Source organism: Simochromis diagramma, unplaced genomic scaffold, assembly GCF_900408965.1.
Source record: "Simochromis diagramma unplaced genomic scaffold, fSimDia1.1 OVJJ01000247.1, whole genome shotgun sequence".
In the NCBI taxonomy this organism is placed as follows: Eukaryota; Metazoa; Chordata; class Actinopteri; order Cichliformes; family Cichlidae; genus Simochromis; species Simochromis diagramma.
This window is the reverse complement of record NW_024386949.1, coordinates 1,354,000-1,371,535: the sequence shown is the minus strand read 5'-3', so window position 1 is coordinate 1,371,535 and position 17,536 is coordinate 1,354,000. Positions and strand designations below refer to the sequence as shown.

Sequence of the window (17,536 nt, the reverse complement as noted above, 5' to 3'; positions counted from 1 at the left end):
ACTTTACAGATTAAATAAATCCTTGCATTTTAAAACCTGGATTCAGGTGGCGTTACTATTTTCGATAAACACATTTTAATCACATCTGCAACTAAACTTTTGATTTTCTGCTGTGTACTTTACCATCGCTGTGAATCAAATTTTTTCATGGGCCATGTATAGCAATGTTCATTAAAAGTTCTTATTGTAAACGAATGTGTTTGTAGTAGTGCTGTCAGCATTAATCTCGTTAAAATGATGTTAAAGCCGTAACTGCATTAATGTCGCAAATCTCTGTTAGTGAGTTGGCGCGGATCGCCCCGTGCGTGAGGCTAAGCTAACGTTAGCTCGTTAACGCGTTAGCGCCTGCCAGCCCCACGCACGGGGCGATCTGCGCCAACTCGCTAACGGAGATTTGCGGCGTTAATGCAGTTATGGCGTTATCGTCATTTTAACGAGATTAACTCTGACAGCACTAGTGTTTAGTTTAGTTTACAGTACAACAAGATGGTGCAGTGAGTCAAAGTGACCTTTATTTAGATGGCGACAAAAACAAATTAAAAAAAAAACTGAAAAAATAGAGGCAGGGCAAAAAATAAAATTATTAACGATAAAAAAGCGGATAACGCCACTTCTGTTTCTACTGTGTGTCTGTTGCTGCCTCTAGTGGTGAAAGTTTTAGTTGCAATTTGCAGAGATTCTTACAAAATGCATCTTTAACAATGAAAACAAAACCCCTTTATAACCATATAGTGAGGTCGTTGGGAAGACTTGGGCGTTTTCCGATGAATAAATTCGTACTTACTAACACAAAATTTAAATTCACCTCATACCAACAGATTTTTTGTTAATTAATAAATGCGGTAGTTTTGTTGTGATTCACTGCTTTCCCTGCTATTTGTGCACGATGATATACGACGCTTGTCTAGGAATCACTTTTTTGTACTCTGCCTTTAGAGACATATTGTGGGATGCTTATAGTCAAGTGTAGCATACTCATTATACATTCAGAAGCACTCAAAGGAAACTAAATAGTCCATTATAGTGAGCAGTGAGTGATTGCAGACATGGGAAATGTTCTCTTCAAGTATATTTGCTATTCTCAGCTTCTAAAATAATTTGCTGCTTTTCTTTGTGACCTATGATTGTTAAAGTAAAATAATTCTGGCTTTCTGATGTTTGTTAGAGAAAATATTATACATGTTTTGTTAAGTAAATTGACAATAATTCCAATAATAAAATGTTTGTTGAGGTGCTATTATGCATATGTGCTCAGCTACAAACGGATATAAATGCATACAAACCCAAGCAGGCAGATATTGCAGCTATTGTTGTGTTTGGTTCAGCTTTAACACTCTGTGACTTTCAGTTTTAATCTTTATCAGAAGGATGATCCACTCCTCGGTGGGTTTAGAGAGCTCTGCAATCCGCTGGTCTTACGAAACGGACCAAAAACAGCAGCTTGGACAATGTCAAGCTGCACATCTGTATCTGTTAGGCATGAGTGTCCACTCTGTAACAGCAGGAGAGTGTGGGGAAGGAAGAGGGAGGGTGGCCGTAAAGAAATGTGTGTTTGTGTGTGTGACTGTGTGTGTGGGAGGGCTGTCTGGAGACACAAGGTCTGCCAGACTGACACAAACACACTACATCATTCCAAGTCCCACAAATAAACCAGGGAGAAAGTTTGCTTGCGACATCTCCTAAAGCCTGCAGAAAGCTGGATATTGTGCTCATCATCTTTTATTTATTTTTTTTAAATTGACAATTTTCAGGCCCAAATCCTCCAATTCAGCTTTCCCCAGAAGAATCCTCTTGCCAGAAAATGCTCTGAAACTACAACTAGACCATAAGAAAGCACGCTCATACAGCTGAAACACAAGCTTATCCCCAACAGCTCTCCAGTTCTCTCGATTTTTCTGCTTTCCATCTCAGCTCAGCTCCCGTCTCATCAAACTTATTTTTATTCATGAGACAGCCCCTGCGTCCCCGCCGCAGCAGGTATACGAGGGACAAACATCCAGCCTGTCCCTGTACCCCACTATCTAAAAAGAAAGGATGCAAACTGAAGCCCCCACCAATGCTTCAACTGATCAAAAGCTCTGCTGGAGGCCACTGCTGATGGCAGGGACAGAGTGAGAGAAACCCATAAATTCACTGCAGGACGTCAGCATTTGCTTCCTCTAAGACTGTAAGCATTTTGCTTGGAGAAAACTTCTCTGTGGATTGTTTTACGAAACTGAAGCGCAGCACTGGTGTGAAAATCTGCATAAAAACAACATAAAACATTTAAAGCTGTAGCTTCTAATCTGACAGTTGTTTCAAATGTGTGCATTTTAGCTGACAGTTTATTCACATTTCAGCTATTTCATTATCTCTCTGACATTATTTACATGCCTGCTGCTTCTCCGACACTTCATTATCCAGACTAGTCTGATTTCCTGATCTTCATTAACGCTGACATATTTTTATTTACAAAGCCAGACTGGCTAAACTCCTTTGGCATTACAGCCTTTTAAAAAGACACCATAAATTTAACTGATAGTTTAATTTAAAAAATCATAATAATCCTAATTGTCTGCTTGTTTTAAGAGTCCACAGAGTCAACTAACAGTAGCTGTAGTGGTGATTATTCCACAGCCTTCGCTCCTCTGGATGTCTCCTTTTTAATAATAGGTAGCCAGGACTTTATTTTGCACCTTGTTCATGAATAACCTCCAGTGCACACTAAAGCTGGATGTTTTTGTCTCCAGTGAGACTGTAAAGCTCTAAAGAATTGCTAATTCTGTCATGTTACTTGCTTTCCCTGATTTGCTTTACTTTTATCCCACGCCTGCTCATGTTACATTTGATTTAATACTCTTAACCTCGTAACAGTGCGCTGTCTTGGGTAGATCTCCATTGAAAAAGAGATTTTGATCTCCAGTTGCTTCCTGGTTAAATAGGGGTGAAATAGAATTAATTTAAAAAAATCAACAACTGTTTCTCAGCTGGTGTTCTCGCCTGTATCACAAGGTTTATTTAGTACAAATCTTTCTTAGTGTCAGAGCAGTTGAGCTACCCTAAAATGTGTCCACGCACCCTTTGGCAACTGCTGAATTACCCCATGCTGCAGGAGTAGCTAACCCTGGTTGTATAAAACTGCAGAAAAGACAATGTGATTTGGTTCGGTGAGAAGCTTTGATTCAATCTGCTGAGCCTAGCCGATGGTCTGCAGGTAAAGTAATTTCCCATGTGTATGTGTATATTTGTACGTGAGCCTTTTTCTAAACCCAGGGCTGTTGTCAGACATCCTAAAAAAGAAAATTCGACTAGTAAAGCGACTTATCGTTACTGTTTAAATACCAATTGACATATCTGATACATGCACATCAGTGCATTATCGCACTGTCTCGAATGCTCACCATCAACATCAGATACAAGCTGAAAACACCCACATCTTCTGCCCACAGCAAAAACAAACAGGAGGAGTGAAAAAATAAAAAAAAAATGGTGATAACAACTTTGACCCTCTGGTGAAATTCGAGATTTACATGTTTGGTTACAGAAATATTTCCCTTAGAGTGAGTGTGATCTGTTCATCATGATATCACTTTTGGAGTTAAAGGGGTTTAAAACAAGACTATCCTCAAAATTTGGAACAATAAACCGAGAGACTTTGTGCTTTTTCTCTTAAAAATTCAAATATTTAACATTTACGTGTAGACACGGACATTGCTCTGACTTATTAACAAAAAGCTTTTCTCTGTATCGATAATTTCATTTTCTCAAAAGTTCCAAAATATCTAATAACTGGCTTGTGATTTTGGCCAAAAACTATTTGTGTCTGACCATTTCCAAGTCTGTTTATATTTCCTGTCTTGACATAACCAGTTATTTAGATTTTATATTAAAAAAAACATAACACCGGCCTCTGTGTGCAGCTGCCGGTAATCTTACCCTAAAAAACACTTAAAGATCGATTTGGAAGAGCAAACTGAGTATTTTACATTGGTTTCTCCTAAAGCGCCACTGAGGGACCTTAAGGAAACTCACCTTTGAACACACACACACATTCCTACAGAGGGGTGACCGGGGTCAGGGTTACCAGAGTGCAGTTAGCATACAGGCCAGCATAACTTAAACCTCTAAAGGCATTCCAGCAAGGTCATACAGTCAACCGATGCAGACAAACGGCTTCTGTCCCGAACACGTGGACATGAACAAACACGAAAAAGACAGTAACCAAGCATGAGGAACTTTTGCCTCATGATAGTATCCTCATGGGGGAAATTGATCAAGTGAATTGGAGATAAAAGCTAAAAGAAATTAATTTAAAAGCAACCATGTGATAAGATTACACTCACGTGTCTGATGGTAACGGTTCATTTAAAGTTGAGTCGTTTAAGCACAGCTGTTGCAAATAACTCATAGAACTATCGGTTTTATCTCTCAGAAAACACCTCTCTGGTAAGTTATCACTTACAAAAACAATATGCAAGATTGGTTGTATTTCTTCTAAAGACTCAAATTTGTCCTTTCAGTCACTCAGAAAACAGCTATCGACAATTCTGCAGCATTCTCCAACCACACCCTACGAAGTCGTGCGTAAATCCCAGGCGTTGTAGGATGATTAAAAGGAAAGAAAATATATCTAAGCTACACAGCATGTAATATATAATCTTACCCACATCTATGCACCACTCTTGTTAAATACTGCCGAGTTTCAGGAGGCTATCATGTATTCAAATAAACGGGTCTTAGATGGGAACACTATTTGAATGAGCTGTCAGGAGAATAAATTGCTTTATCATAAAATAAGCCCAAAGGTTGGGAAGCAGTATTTTTGGTCCATTTGTTAGACTTCAACCACAACAAATGGACTTTAAGCTGTAAAATGCAACAGCTGACTATAGCAAATATTGATCATCAACCATTAACTTAATTATTCAACTGCATTAATAGTTATTTTATAATGCAATGTCTTTTGGGGCTTTTATTGACTGGAACACAGAGGCCAGAGGTCAGACAGCGGATAGAGTCCGGCTTCTGTAGAGCTGGAGGAGCTACTGCCTCGTGCTCAAGGACAACTAGGTTGAGTTGGAACTACAGACTGGCTCATATTTACTCTGTTTTCATTCTCTATGAGACCAGAAATATCAAAGAAGTGAACCAGATGACAGCTCTGCCCTCCGCATCGCGCACTCCTTTCACTAATCACTATCCAGCTGCTCACCCTCGTCTTCGTGTCCTGAGGGGAGGGTCCTCTCGCGGATGGTGTAGTTGGCAGAGAATCCCTCTCTGGCGATGGCGTTGTCAGTGGTGATGGTCATGGACAGGATGCCCGTGTAGGAGATCACTCGGCCCGGGGACGTCTGGCCACAGTATCTGCCAATGTGAGGGCCCACTGGGAGGAGAAGGGGGAAGAGTATGGGCAACAGGGAGGGAGAAAGAAAAGGAGATGTCAGCTTCATCACTCATCACCCGACCAGAGAGTGTTTTTTCTGTCCTATACTTCCCTTGTTATCGTGGGAAATATTACGTGACATCAATTAAATGTACTTGTTAAATCTTGCATGGAACCCAAGATTGAAAAGTTCTGATTTAGATTTGGAAAAACTCGAGTCTGCTCTGAACAAACAAAGTTTGGAGCTGATCTCCTGTCAGCAACAATCTCCCACCTCTCAGGAGTGATGTGACACCTTAGGGGCAGAAATAAAGGTGAGATGGCAGGCAGCAGAAACACTCATTCCCACCACGTATTGTTTTGACACTCCCTACCCTAACACTCCAAGCAAAGTGCGTATACAGGATCATATCAGGCGCAGCAATGAATAACCTTTGTATCAAGTGAGTGCAAGGTATTTTATTCTGATATCACACCTTGATTAAGTTTTAAACTCCTATCGCATGACATCAAATTAAAACAATCCATGCAAAAACTTTCTTTTAGCTGTAGTTTTGTGGGAGGAGCAAAATATGGCAGATATATTAAAAAATCTATTTTGAAGGGTCCAAGAACAGATTGAGGAAGAGTTACCCGTTTCTTTTTCCATGTTAAAAAGCAAATAAATAAATAAAAGCCGACTTTAAAACATTCACGCCGCAAAAATAAACATCCATTTTACAACATGAAATGTAAACGATTTGTTTAAGCTTCTTTGTACAAATTTCCTACAAAGTACAGTGTAATTACCAACACTAATTATGAGGAAACATATACAGCAAACAACCATCTATTGAACCTCCCAATTTACATTTATTTATAATTAGAAACTTTGTCTTCAATTTGCTGAATAAATTCCTTGCTTGCATAAAAATTTAACTTTTTAAAAATATGTTCAGCTGGTTTGCTGTTCCCTGATTTATGCATACAAGTAATAACAGAAATGCAAACTCTGTGCTCTGTACAAAACACATGTTTGAGCTTGTTTGAGAAACACAAACTATTAGGGAACTACTGAAGGAATTATGTTTAGCACCATTCATGTTTATATGCTTTTACAATGTCACTGGACTGAGTCTCCAGTCCTTCTATTTACCTGGTTGGTGGGTGTACTTCAGTATAAAGAATTAAATTATAAAAAGCAATATCAGGTAACACCAGAATCTAGATGGATAAACAATGAAAAATAAGTATATTTAAAGTAAACTGTCACTTTAAAAGTGCTGTAGCTAATCACCACGCTCAGTCAGGCAAATAATGAAAAAAAATGCAGATACAGTCAACAGTGTGAGTTTTAAATAATAATAATAATGCTAATAATGCAAAGTGGTGTAATTTTGTTAGGTTTGTGTTATCATAGTTGGTCACCAGAAAATAAATATATTATACATTTTTAATTTTAGGGAAAAAATGTGAATACTTTCCTCTTTTTTGGGGGGGTTTCCAGTTAGAATGACCATTTTCTTTATTCCCTGCCTACAAAGACTTAGAAGAAGAATTTAATAATAATAAATATGATATATTCTGATTGACTAGTTACAGTTAAGGTGGGTTTGGGGTCTTAAGTGACAACAATTCAGACCTGAGGGGGTTAAAGCTCCTGAAAACCATTGAAAACTATTGTTTTTACTTGGGCAACAGGCAGAACCAGCATACTCGGGGATTCCTCTTTCAGTAAAGGAGACGCTCACAGTTAAAGATAAAATATGAGAGCATCACAGGAACGCCCGCTGTAACATCATGTGTTTTTATGCGCAGCACACAGTCACAGACTGTCTCATGTCTGAAGACTTTGAGTTCCACATCCACAGGTGGTCCCCTGTTTCATCCTCTTCTTATCTGTGAGAAACAATGTGAGTCTCGCCTGCTGCTTTGAGGAGATACTGCGCCAGCGATCTCTCAGAGACCCGCGGAGCAAGATTCAGTTTTATATGTTACAAAAATTATACTTCTCTAACAATTTCCTTCAGCTTTTAAAGGCAAACCAGCTAAACAGAAACACGAGGTGGTCACAGCAGGAATGCTGAGCTGAGCTACTCTGATGGTTTATGTTTATCAGTTACAGTTTAAAGCAGGTAGTCGACAATCTTTGACGGATTACATTTTAAAACTGCTTCAGCCTTATCGGAGGTGTTGTGAAAATGGTTTTGCTGCAAGGCTGTCAGTTGATGCAATCAGCCCCCTGGAAGCAGAAACTCCTGCAGGCGATATGGCTCCATATACATCTAAGGAAATGGTTATATCTGAAGCAAACGCCGAGGAAAAGTGAGGAAGAAAATTACATTTCAGCACTCTTGACATTAAGCTATCAGTTTGTAAAGTTTGAGAATCCAAGCCACCAAAATAAATAGGGCTTTGTACAACTTTATAATATTTATTTCAAAGTTTCTCTAAGTTTTTTATATGATCTGTGCTCTCCGACAAACTGAAGTAACCCAAAATAATAAGTTTATAAAATAATGAACGCATTAAACCATCACAGAAAATCTGAAGTATGAGTATGTACAGATGTTAGTTCTCAAATTGTGTGTTTTGGTATTCAGCCACCAATCTTCTCAAGAATTTGTCAACTAATACAAGAAATTAAAGAAACAATCTAACATAAATATGCACATGTAAAGCTCTGACAGCTGGCTCAGGAGGTACAGCTGGTGGTCTACTAATCATAAGGCTGGTAGACTGATCTCTGGGCCCACGTATTGAAGTTTCTATTCCCTGCACCACACATCACATGTCTCTGACAGAGAAAAAGTGCTGCATGAATGGGTGGATGTGGCTCGTATAAATCAAATTCTCCTGTAAGCTCTAACTGCAGGCAGTGCATTAGAATCATAAAATGGATAAACTGCATCATAGTTTTTATAGGTTTTCAAAGAGGCACATCTTGTAGCCTTTCTAAAACAATCGGACAAACCCCAGGAACTAATGAAAGCCATGAAATGTGTTTAAAGCTTTGGTAAAACTAAGAAAGTAGGAATTTTTCATCAAAAAGATGAGAAGCTTTGATCGAGATATTTACTTGGTAATGGTTGCATTGTTCTGGTGAGATAATATGTGAAAAATCTCTTGTAAAGAATCTTTTCTGAAGAATAAAATAGGAAAACAAAAAAACAAACAAAAGACCATTGAATGTTTTTCTAATTAAGTCCAGTCAGAAGAAAGAGCTTCTTTTTGAAGAATCGATTTACAGCCCTCAAAGACCAAAAAAAACGTGGCTAATGAGAATCTTTGATGTGCGCATGAACGTTTGTTGGGATGTAGAGCTACATGCCGGTCTCAACCCTGCTGCAGAGACGCTTTGTCGTCTGCTCGGCTTTAACATCACCCACAGATAGTCTCTCACACACACACACATCCGCATGCATTCATGCAAACAGACACACCTGAACACACAAATATACGCACAGATCATTTGACAGGAAAAGCCCTGGCATGTTATGTATACTGGCACCGCTTAAAAGTGCATGTCACTGCCTGTATACCTGTGCCAGTCTTTGTGTCCCTCACGTCCTCGTGCCAGTCTCCTCCTTGGCAATAATCAGGCAAAGCTTTGGGCACAGCAGCAAGTATTGTGGGCATCCTGGCAGCCGGCACAGGCCTGTCCAAGGTATGTAGCTCTCACGATTATATGCACGCTGCACGGCTAATTAGACAACAATAGAAGCTGAGAAATGCTGTCCAGGTTGTGCCTGAGCTGATTTTACAAATGTGAAAGGAACAATGTGTGGGAGTCTCTGCATCATTCACTTTCAGTGCAAAAGATGCAAATAAGCGTCACCTTCTGCATGTTCCTCATATTTCTGCATGTCCATGACACCTGGATACACCTCCCTTTGAGGTTTAATGACACTCATAGATAGATTTTTTTCAATCAGGGGTGCTATCTGCCACTCCAGATTGATCTTATTTAATAATTTTATTCATCAAACTATTCCTTTAATGCATAATCATCATCCTGACCGGACTTGGGATGTGCAAAGCAGGAGAACAAGCTCGGACACGTACTTCATATGAAGATAATTTGTAGTGTACTGAAGCATTGCAACATGTGTTTTGTTGCTGGGGAGCATGAGGTCACAGAGAGTGATTCACCAAACTGCAACAGCAAAACAACGAGTATGAGGGGTTTAATTTTAAACATATTTAAGCTCAGGCTTAACACGCAGCGACTTCTCAGTGACGTTGAAGATTTTTCGTGGGTGAGTGAAACTTGTTTTGTTTTGAAGTGATGAGAAAATCTACTGCAGACTTTTGCTAGGTGAAAATGAGTGTTTCTACACAAACTGGAAATTAAATGTTAAGGCCAACGGGGTTTTCATCCTGTAGCCTAAAAAATATGTTTTTAAATGAGCCAATCAAGAAAAACACACACACACGTGCACTCTGCATATCCTGTATGTATCCCTGTCTGCTGTTCTTGCTCCCCCTGCTCATCCCGCATCTCGCTTTTGCAATTATCCACCTATTTTTCACCTCTGTCACTCAATCCCGACTCATCTCACCAGCAGGGAAGGCATCCATACTTGTTTTCCACGGTCCTCCTCCCCTTCACGTCCACATGTCTCTGCCTGTTTTCTGTCTGTTTTCTGTCAGCATCCACAGGGGGAAGCTGTCTCAAACCTTTTTCATCCTCCTCTCCTCTGCTTCACAACTCTCTATATTCTTCCTTCACTTCTCCATCCCTTTTCCTCCCAATTTCCTCTCCTCCATCTACATTTGCGCCCCTTTTTTTGTAACTTTGCTTCACATCTGTGGAGAAACAGCCCTGCTTTTTTTTTTTTACTTTCATCTTTTCACATTAATCAGTAAATTTTAAAAAATCTTTTCCAGATTATTTTGCATGCTTTAATTCATAAACAAGACCATTTTCTGGCATTTAAGTTAAGTGTATGAATGGGTAAAAAGAGTGCTTGGAAATTCATAAAACATTAAAAATCCTTTATGCCCTTTAGAAATTATTTATCAGGTAATCATTTTTTATATATATGCATTTACAATTTCTGACTAGTTAAGAAAATGCTCTTTTATGATTACTATTTTGAAGCTGTAAGCATCATCCTCTCTCTTCTCTTCATGTCTGCACTAGTTCAGTTTTAAATTCCTTTTCAGTCATGTTTTAACCTCTAAGGTTTCAACTAACATTTGCCCGTTGCACCCCAGCCCTCCGCTCACCTGCAGGGAAGCCGTCCCAGATCTCCAGCCAGTCGTATCGGCAGAGGGCGCCCGGTGGCGGCGTGGTGTCAGGCTCCATGTCGAAGCTATCAAACTCCACCACGATCTCTGTCATCTTGGGGGCAAAGATCATAAAGGTACATTCCAGGTTGTTGGGATACTTCTCAGGGAAGCCCGGTGTCTTGATGACTCCACTGGGAGCCGTGAAGTTTCTGGAACATTCAGGACCTGCGAGGTGAGAAGATACAGATGAGGCTTTAAAATGTCAAGAGGTGACCAATTCTCAGCTAAACGACGGCGTAAACTCTGTGGAGTTAAGGGGCAGTAAGGCAGTAAGGGGTCATGATGTGTCCGCCCTTACGTTGGTTTTGTAGTTTATTTCTTACAATAAAATTCATGTTTTTGCAACGTAGAAAGAAAAAATTAAACATTTACAGAATGAGAAGCAAAATGTCAGAATGTTTTTCCATCTGCTTCAAAATCCCTCCACGCGAGCTTCAACAGAGGGCCTTTTGAGGTGGTTTTTTGGTCTGTTTGTGTTGGCACGGTTTACGAAATCCTCAGCAGTTTGGATTTCTGACCTTTTCAGTTGTTACGGTGGCAAAAAAAAGGATAGACTTGTTGGAAATCAACTGAATATATTTGATTTTGACCTTTTCCTGTGTCTGAAACTTTGGCAGGTCCAAACACTTTTGCAGCTTTAACATCTTAAAAAGGAAGTAATAAGTTCTAAGACCGGAAATGATTTTCAAAAATAAGGAGAATCTGAAATACCTGTTTTATACAGAAAAAGCCCCCCACTCACACACACACTGTTTCTTAATGAGAGAAAAAAAACAAACCCCTTGGTTTGTTGACAAAATTCATGCAATTTCCATCCAATTTGCTGCGTCGTGATTGGTCCCCTCCCTTGTCGGAGCCCACTGAGTCTGAGTTGTGACTGGGGTGGGGTTGTTTGACTGGAATTTATTTAAGATCCCAGACCATGTGAGACTGATCATGGCAAACAAACAGCAATGCACCCAGAGACACACTAACAGACAACACAATACTAATCTTGCAATCACAACTAATAACATAATGAAACTTGCACGGTCAGGACACAGATGTTAAATTTACTTTAGGGGTTTTTCGAGGAAGTCATAATGAGCCTATGATTCTATTTCTTAAACATATTTGCTTACCTTCTGTTTTATGTGTAAAGCTTTTAGTGCATGCATTAATTTTAAGTTTTGCAAACAGCATTTGTGGATATTTTCAAGCACAAATCACATACAGTACATAAATATATTGAGTATTGACATTTAGACAAAGAGGTTTTAAGAAAGAGCAACGCTTTACAATAAGTTCCTGGTAATAAGCTTTAATTAATAGTTAAAGTCCTTATATTTATTCTTAGTTAACTTAGCTGTCTTTGCAGTTACTGTATCTAAAGTGAGAAAAAAAACTGGCTAACCCCGACCAAAATAGTCTAGAAGGATGAAAAATGCTACGAGCTAAAGGGAAAATAGAAACATTTGGTTTGAGCAAAGCTTTGACTACAAATTAAATTCCTGGAAGATGTTTTTAGAAAGTATGATTCTTGTCCACTGGACAATGAAGCCTCAGAGTCTGACCCACAACAGTTGCATGAAAACATCACATGCGCTGTTAGATCTTCACATTATCTAGACAAACCTTTTTTTAACACAGACGACCCAGTTCAAAGTAATAACACGTGACAAAAGGCTCATCCAAACAGACCAGCGGGCCAGCTTGGCAGCTGTTATGTCAGTGCCATCTTTTGTACACAAGCTGTTTTCTCCACAGTCACATCCGCAATGTTTACACTGCTCATGTAAAATCTCTGCGTCGGCTTGCATCGGTCAACGCGGCGGGGAGGTTCACACCTTGCTTGTTGCAAAGTGACATGAGCGAGGTTACGAGACAGTGACTGATCTCCGAGCGAGACAGGAGGACACGAGGCGTGGACGCGGGTCAAGCGTTGCTCGGAGGCAGGAACAAAGTGTGCGTGTGTTTTAGCGTGAGTGTGTTGCGGCGCGGGGGGCTTCTCGTGTTGCCAGTCCAGATGTGACCTGCATGTTATCTGAGCATGCCTGCAAACGCGAATCCACACACTGATAGAAACGCAAGGAGAGGCACGCACACACTGAAGCGGTCCCCTCGCTGTTGACACAGGTGGTGTCATTAAAAGGCCGACATGATAAATGATGAGGAAAGATGGGCGGCGAGGGATGAGGGAGGCTTCACTCCTGCTCAGCTGGCACACTTTGGACTGTGTGTGTGTGTGCGCATGAGTTATGTGTGTGTCTGTGTGAAATGTGCAGATGGGTTTCTCAAATCTAGGTTGAGAAATCTGTGCTGCGGTATGTCGATCAAGGACAGAAATTAATCTGATTTAATGAAGATAAAAATGAATAATGCAACTTGTTTGTTCATCAATCAATGTGGGTTATTTTTAATTGCCATGGTTTGCAATGCCTGTGATTATTTTTCTGGTGTTTTTGTGTTGCTTTTCTTTTACTTTTCCCTGCCGCCCCATCTTTTCTTCTCACCGCTTCCCTATGTTCACCTATGTTAGTGTGTTTTGTTCTGTTACTGCATGCCTTTGTTGTATTTCCTGCCTTTAAGATGGTTTTCCACAACCTGACTTATTTCACTTCTGTTTTATTAGTCAGTGAGTTCTCAGAGTATTTATAGTCCTGTACTTCCCCATTACCACCAGCCCTTTTGTTTACAAGCCTCTTTTCACCTCTCCTCCTCTGCCTCTGTGCATTGTTGTGCTCTTTGAGTTTAAGATTTCCTTATGTTAAAAAATCAAATTTACAACCAAACAAATTCGAAAGCTGTACCCGTTTGAATAAATATGACTTAACCATAGACTGTATATAAAAGATGGGCAAAGTCCCTATGACTATGACATCATCAATTTGGTTTTTTTTTGGGTGAAGGGTGAAGTTATCAGCTGAGGTTAGCGAGCTTGATTAGCAAGCGCCATTGTTAAACTGTATGGGTACATTAGTAAAGGACTAATTAAACAGTAGAGCACAAACCTTTTGGATGGGCTGCATTACAGAGTGAATCAAATTATGTGTCAGATCATTTCAGTGGGTGCGAGGCCCTGTAGATGGTGCTGTCAGTTAAAATGGGCATGCCTCTAATTTTTCCACCCACCGTGCTTTTATTGTGAAGGCAGAAATAGGCTAGGGAGACCAAAAAAACCCCCCCCCCCCCCCCAATATATATATATATATATGGTTGTCTACTTGCACAGACATGGAAGCAGCCTCAAGTGGCCACTTGAGGAACTACAGGTTTTGGTACTTCAATGGTTGTTTTTTTTTGTATTTTTCAGTTCTGGATGTTGTAACTTGGACTATTATGTCTTGAAAATGAGAAAAAGCCCAGCTTAAACAAACAATCAAATAGACCAAAAAAAGACAAAAACCCTTGCACCCTTCAGTATGTGTATATTTCCATATTTAACAATGTTTTGGTGAAAAGCATATGTGTTACTGTGCTACGTTACTGACACGAGTGCATTCTTTCCTTTAACAACATGGTGCTCTCATTTCCCATTTATCCATCCTCTGTCCATCCATCTTCTTCTTACTTTCATCTTCTTTTCAATCAATGACCCTTCAATCAGCTGCGGCTTGAGGTCACATCAGAAAGAGAGAGAGGAAAGAAATCGGCCCCCCTCTTGTCTACCAAACCACAAAGACAAACATGTGTTTCTGGTTTGAAAAAGCTGTAGTGAAACAGGAGAGTTGGGACAAATATAGTTCCAGGACACTGAAGAGGCCTCACTTGGCTATCATTTCTAAATGAAATGCACTGTGCGGTCTGCAGAGGGTGGAGTTATGGTTATGGTTACAAAAGACGGATGCGACCGAGCTTTACAGCCCAGCACTCATTAGTGCCATCTTTAAAGCCAAACAGAACATGTCATCTGAATGAGGGTTGGTGCTTTTTGTGGCAGTGTTTAGGGATTTTCTTGTACTAATGACAGGGGGGAAAGAGGGCTGGAGATGAGGGACGAAGCCACAGACTGATACACAGAATTAGGCAAAGGTAAGTGGAGACATATGTCAAATCTAGCAAAAAGTCTCTCATATAAAGGGAAAATACTAAAACCCAGTGTTTTATTTTCATTTAATTTGCTTGGCTTAAAAAAAAGTCACATTTAATAATGTTGAGTAGCTCCGGTGGTCATGGGTGCAAGAAAATAACGCTGATGTCGGTTAAAAAAAGGGAACCTCAGTTTCCTGTGTGAAATTCCCACATTGCAGATTGCACACGAATGTTTTTATGATGATATAGCAACACTGCATCACTGCTGCCTTTTATCCAGATAAAATCAGTCATTCGGAGAACACCCACAAGGACTTTTTTGCAAGAAAAGAAAAACATGCCATTCATGGTGTTCAGACAAACAGCTAATGCTCCCCTGTTTTTACAGACTTCATATGCTTTTCTTAATTCAAATGCAAATACTGCTTAAATATAAAAGAGAAACTGAGATTAACATGATAGAATTGAAGTTTTTGAAGGTATGGTTAAGGCTTTGGACTACAAATGGAACCAAACAGCTCGTTAGCTTGTTAGTTAATCTTGTTAGTCTTCACTCTTGTAGAAAAAAGCCTGAAAAAAGCTCATGGATACGAGTAGCACAGCTGATTTAAAATAGTCAATAATTCTGCACCATTTCCAACCTTCCTGCAACTAAAACACATAATGAAAATCCCCTAAAACATGTGATTCCAACAAGGACGGCAAACAACAACTTCAGCGTCAAACTGAAGCAACTTTCAGGATCACCACCGGTGCTGAGAGATGGCTTGAGAGAGAACCTGCAGTCTGAAGGTGGCACATAAGGTCATGAGTGTCGCTTTTTCAATCAGTCATGAGGTTGTGCACCATGAATTCTTCCCCCAGGATGAGACTGCAACATCCCGAGGCATCTGAGGAAGAACATGTGGTGCAAACGACCTGAACTTTGTGTGTCAGCTGCTCAGAGTGCATTAAAAATATTTTTTTGACCACAGCAGCTTGTTCTCAAATTTTCTCTCATTCAAACCCCATCCACTTTCTCAAAATGAACCTTGGGTTGAAAGGTTTTAACACAGAACACTTAATACTGGCTACTGGTCAACGTTTATAACAGGGAGTAATTCAAATGCAACAGGAGCAGTGCTTTCCAAAGAGACCTCGTCATCTCCGTCACTTTTCCTTTTTTATCCTCACATATTTTATTGTGTGAGGATAAAAAAAGTGCACATAACAACAGCGAGAGAAAAAAAATCTTACATTACATATAATATCCAAAACCTTTGCCTAATCTAGTCCCTCTGATACTTTAGGGTGCACAAATCTGAAAAGATCTGCGCTCAAAGGACAAAAACAGAGAGAGATAATCGTGCATTGAAGACAAAGAAGAGCATTGCTCAGAGCAGTGGCTCCATTTAGCAGTGAGTCACAATATGCTGCTCTGACTGTAATGGATTTTAAATGTGGTGAGGAGCCAGGCAGCGACATGGCAGGGGGATTACCTGAGTGAGTACAAGTGCTGTTTTTAACTTGTTAGGAGGTAGAGGACCCATATTGAGGCCAGCACACCCACACACACACAAACACATGCTCCCACCCACACGCGTATTGTGCCCTAGTTTCACAGGCCCTCTTCTATGCCAGAGCATCCATCTCATCTGCAGGTCACCCCTGTTGCCTCCAAGGACAAACAGCCCATTAGCTAAATGAGCCTGGGGTCCCACACACCTGTCTGTTTCATACGCACAAAGGAAACCAAATGAATGCACCGCGTTACCAACAAAGACTGATTTTCACACACGCAGAAGCAAAAAAAGCAATATAAGATGCTAACACGTGCATGTGCAGGCTGTGCAATAACATAAAAATGGGTGTGAGCACATTGAAACAGCTTGTTCTGAAGCATTCGTCTTGGTGCTGAACAGTAGCTTGCAGACGAGACACGGCAGCTGGACGCGTTCAACAACAACAACAGTTTCACTGACAGTTAAAAGGTGGGACAACAGCAGCATGGCAACACTCACAGATCTGACAACTACGCTTCATTCGCTTCATACATCACACAGTTAAACCCTCATTTTTTTAATCGACACGTAACAGTAATATGAGAAAAATCGGAGCAATTTTACTTTGAAAAACGATCTTTCAGATACTCACTGCAAGGTGCGTTTAGTAGCTGCTGAGAAGATTCTGATCACGTTCTTTAACGATGGCAAACAGTTTTCTGGTAGTGATTTATGATTTGTCTAAATTAAACTCTTGGCACAGTTCCACGAAAACCTAGCGATGAAGAGCGGTGATGATTAAGATCAATCACCCGCAGAAGAAATACTAAATAGACCTTGTGGTGAAACGTCTCTGCAGCTGTTTCCAGTGCAAAGTGCAAGACTTTTCAAACCATTTTTAAAGGGTCTGTTTAATTAAATTGCATATATGTTTGGGGTTATTAGTCACGAAGTTTAGTTAAACCCAGCGTTCATTCTAAGGGTCAGTAAGGAACAAAAAAAGAAGCCTATGAGACGGTTTCGACTTCTCACTTGATTTATGGCCTCATAATAAGACCTAATTATGACCTAATGAGTTTATAGCCTCTCTCATTAGTTTTAAGTCTTATTTAATATTCTTCCTCCCTTGCTCCTGGTTCTGCCAGAGGTTTTCCTTCCCACTGTCGCCAACTGTATTATTATGCAGCTGTATTATTGCAGGGTCTTTACCATGCAATATAACGTGCCTTGAGGTGACTGTTGTTGTGATATATAATAACAGCCTATATAAATAGGCTGTTATTAAATTTAATTGAATGAATACAAGAAAATTGCCTTTTAGTGTAAAATAAATGAGCAAGAAGCTGTTTTCAGTCACGATGCCTGGTCTCACAAAAAAAAAAAAAGAGGGCAACGGCCAAAAGGCAGA

General features: G+C 40.0%; 1 pseudogene; it reads right to left on the bottom strand.

Moving 5' to 3' along the window:
• LOC120737651 overlaps positions 1 to 17,536 on the bottom strand; it is a 92,675-nt pseudogene that overhangs the window by 44,266 nt on the left and 30,873 nt on the right.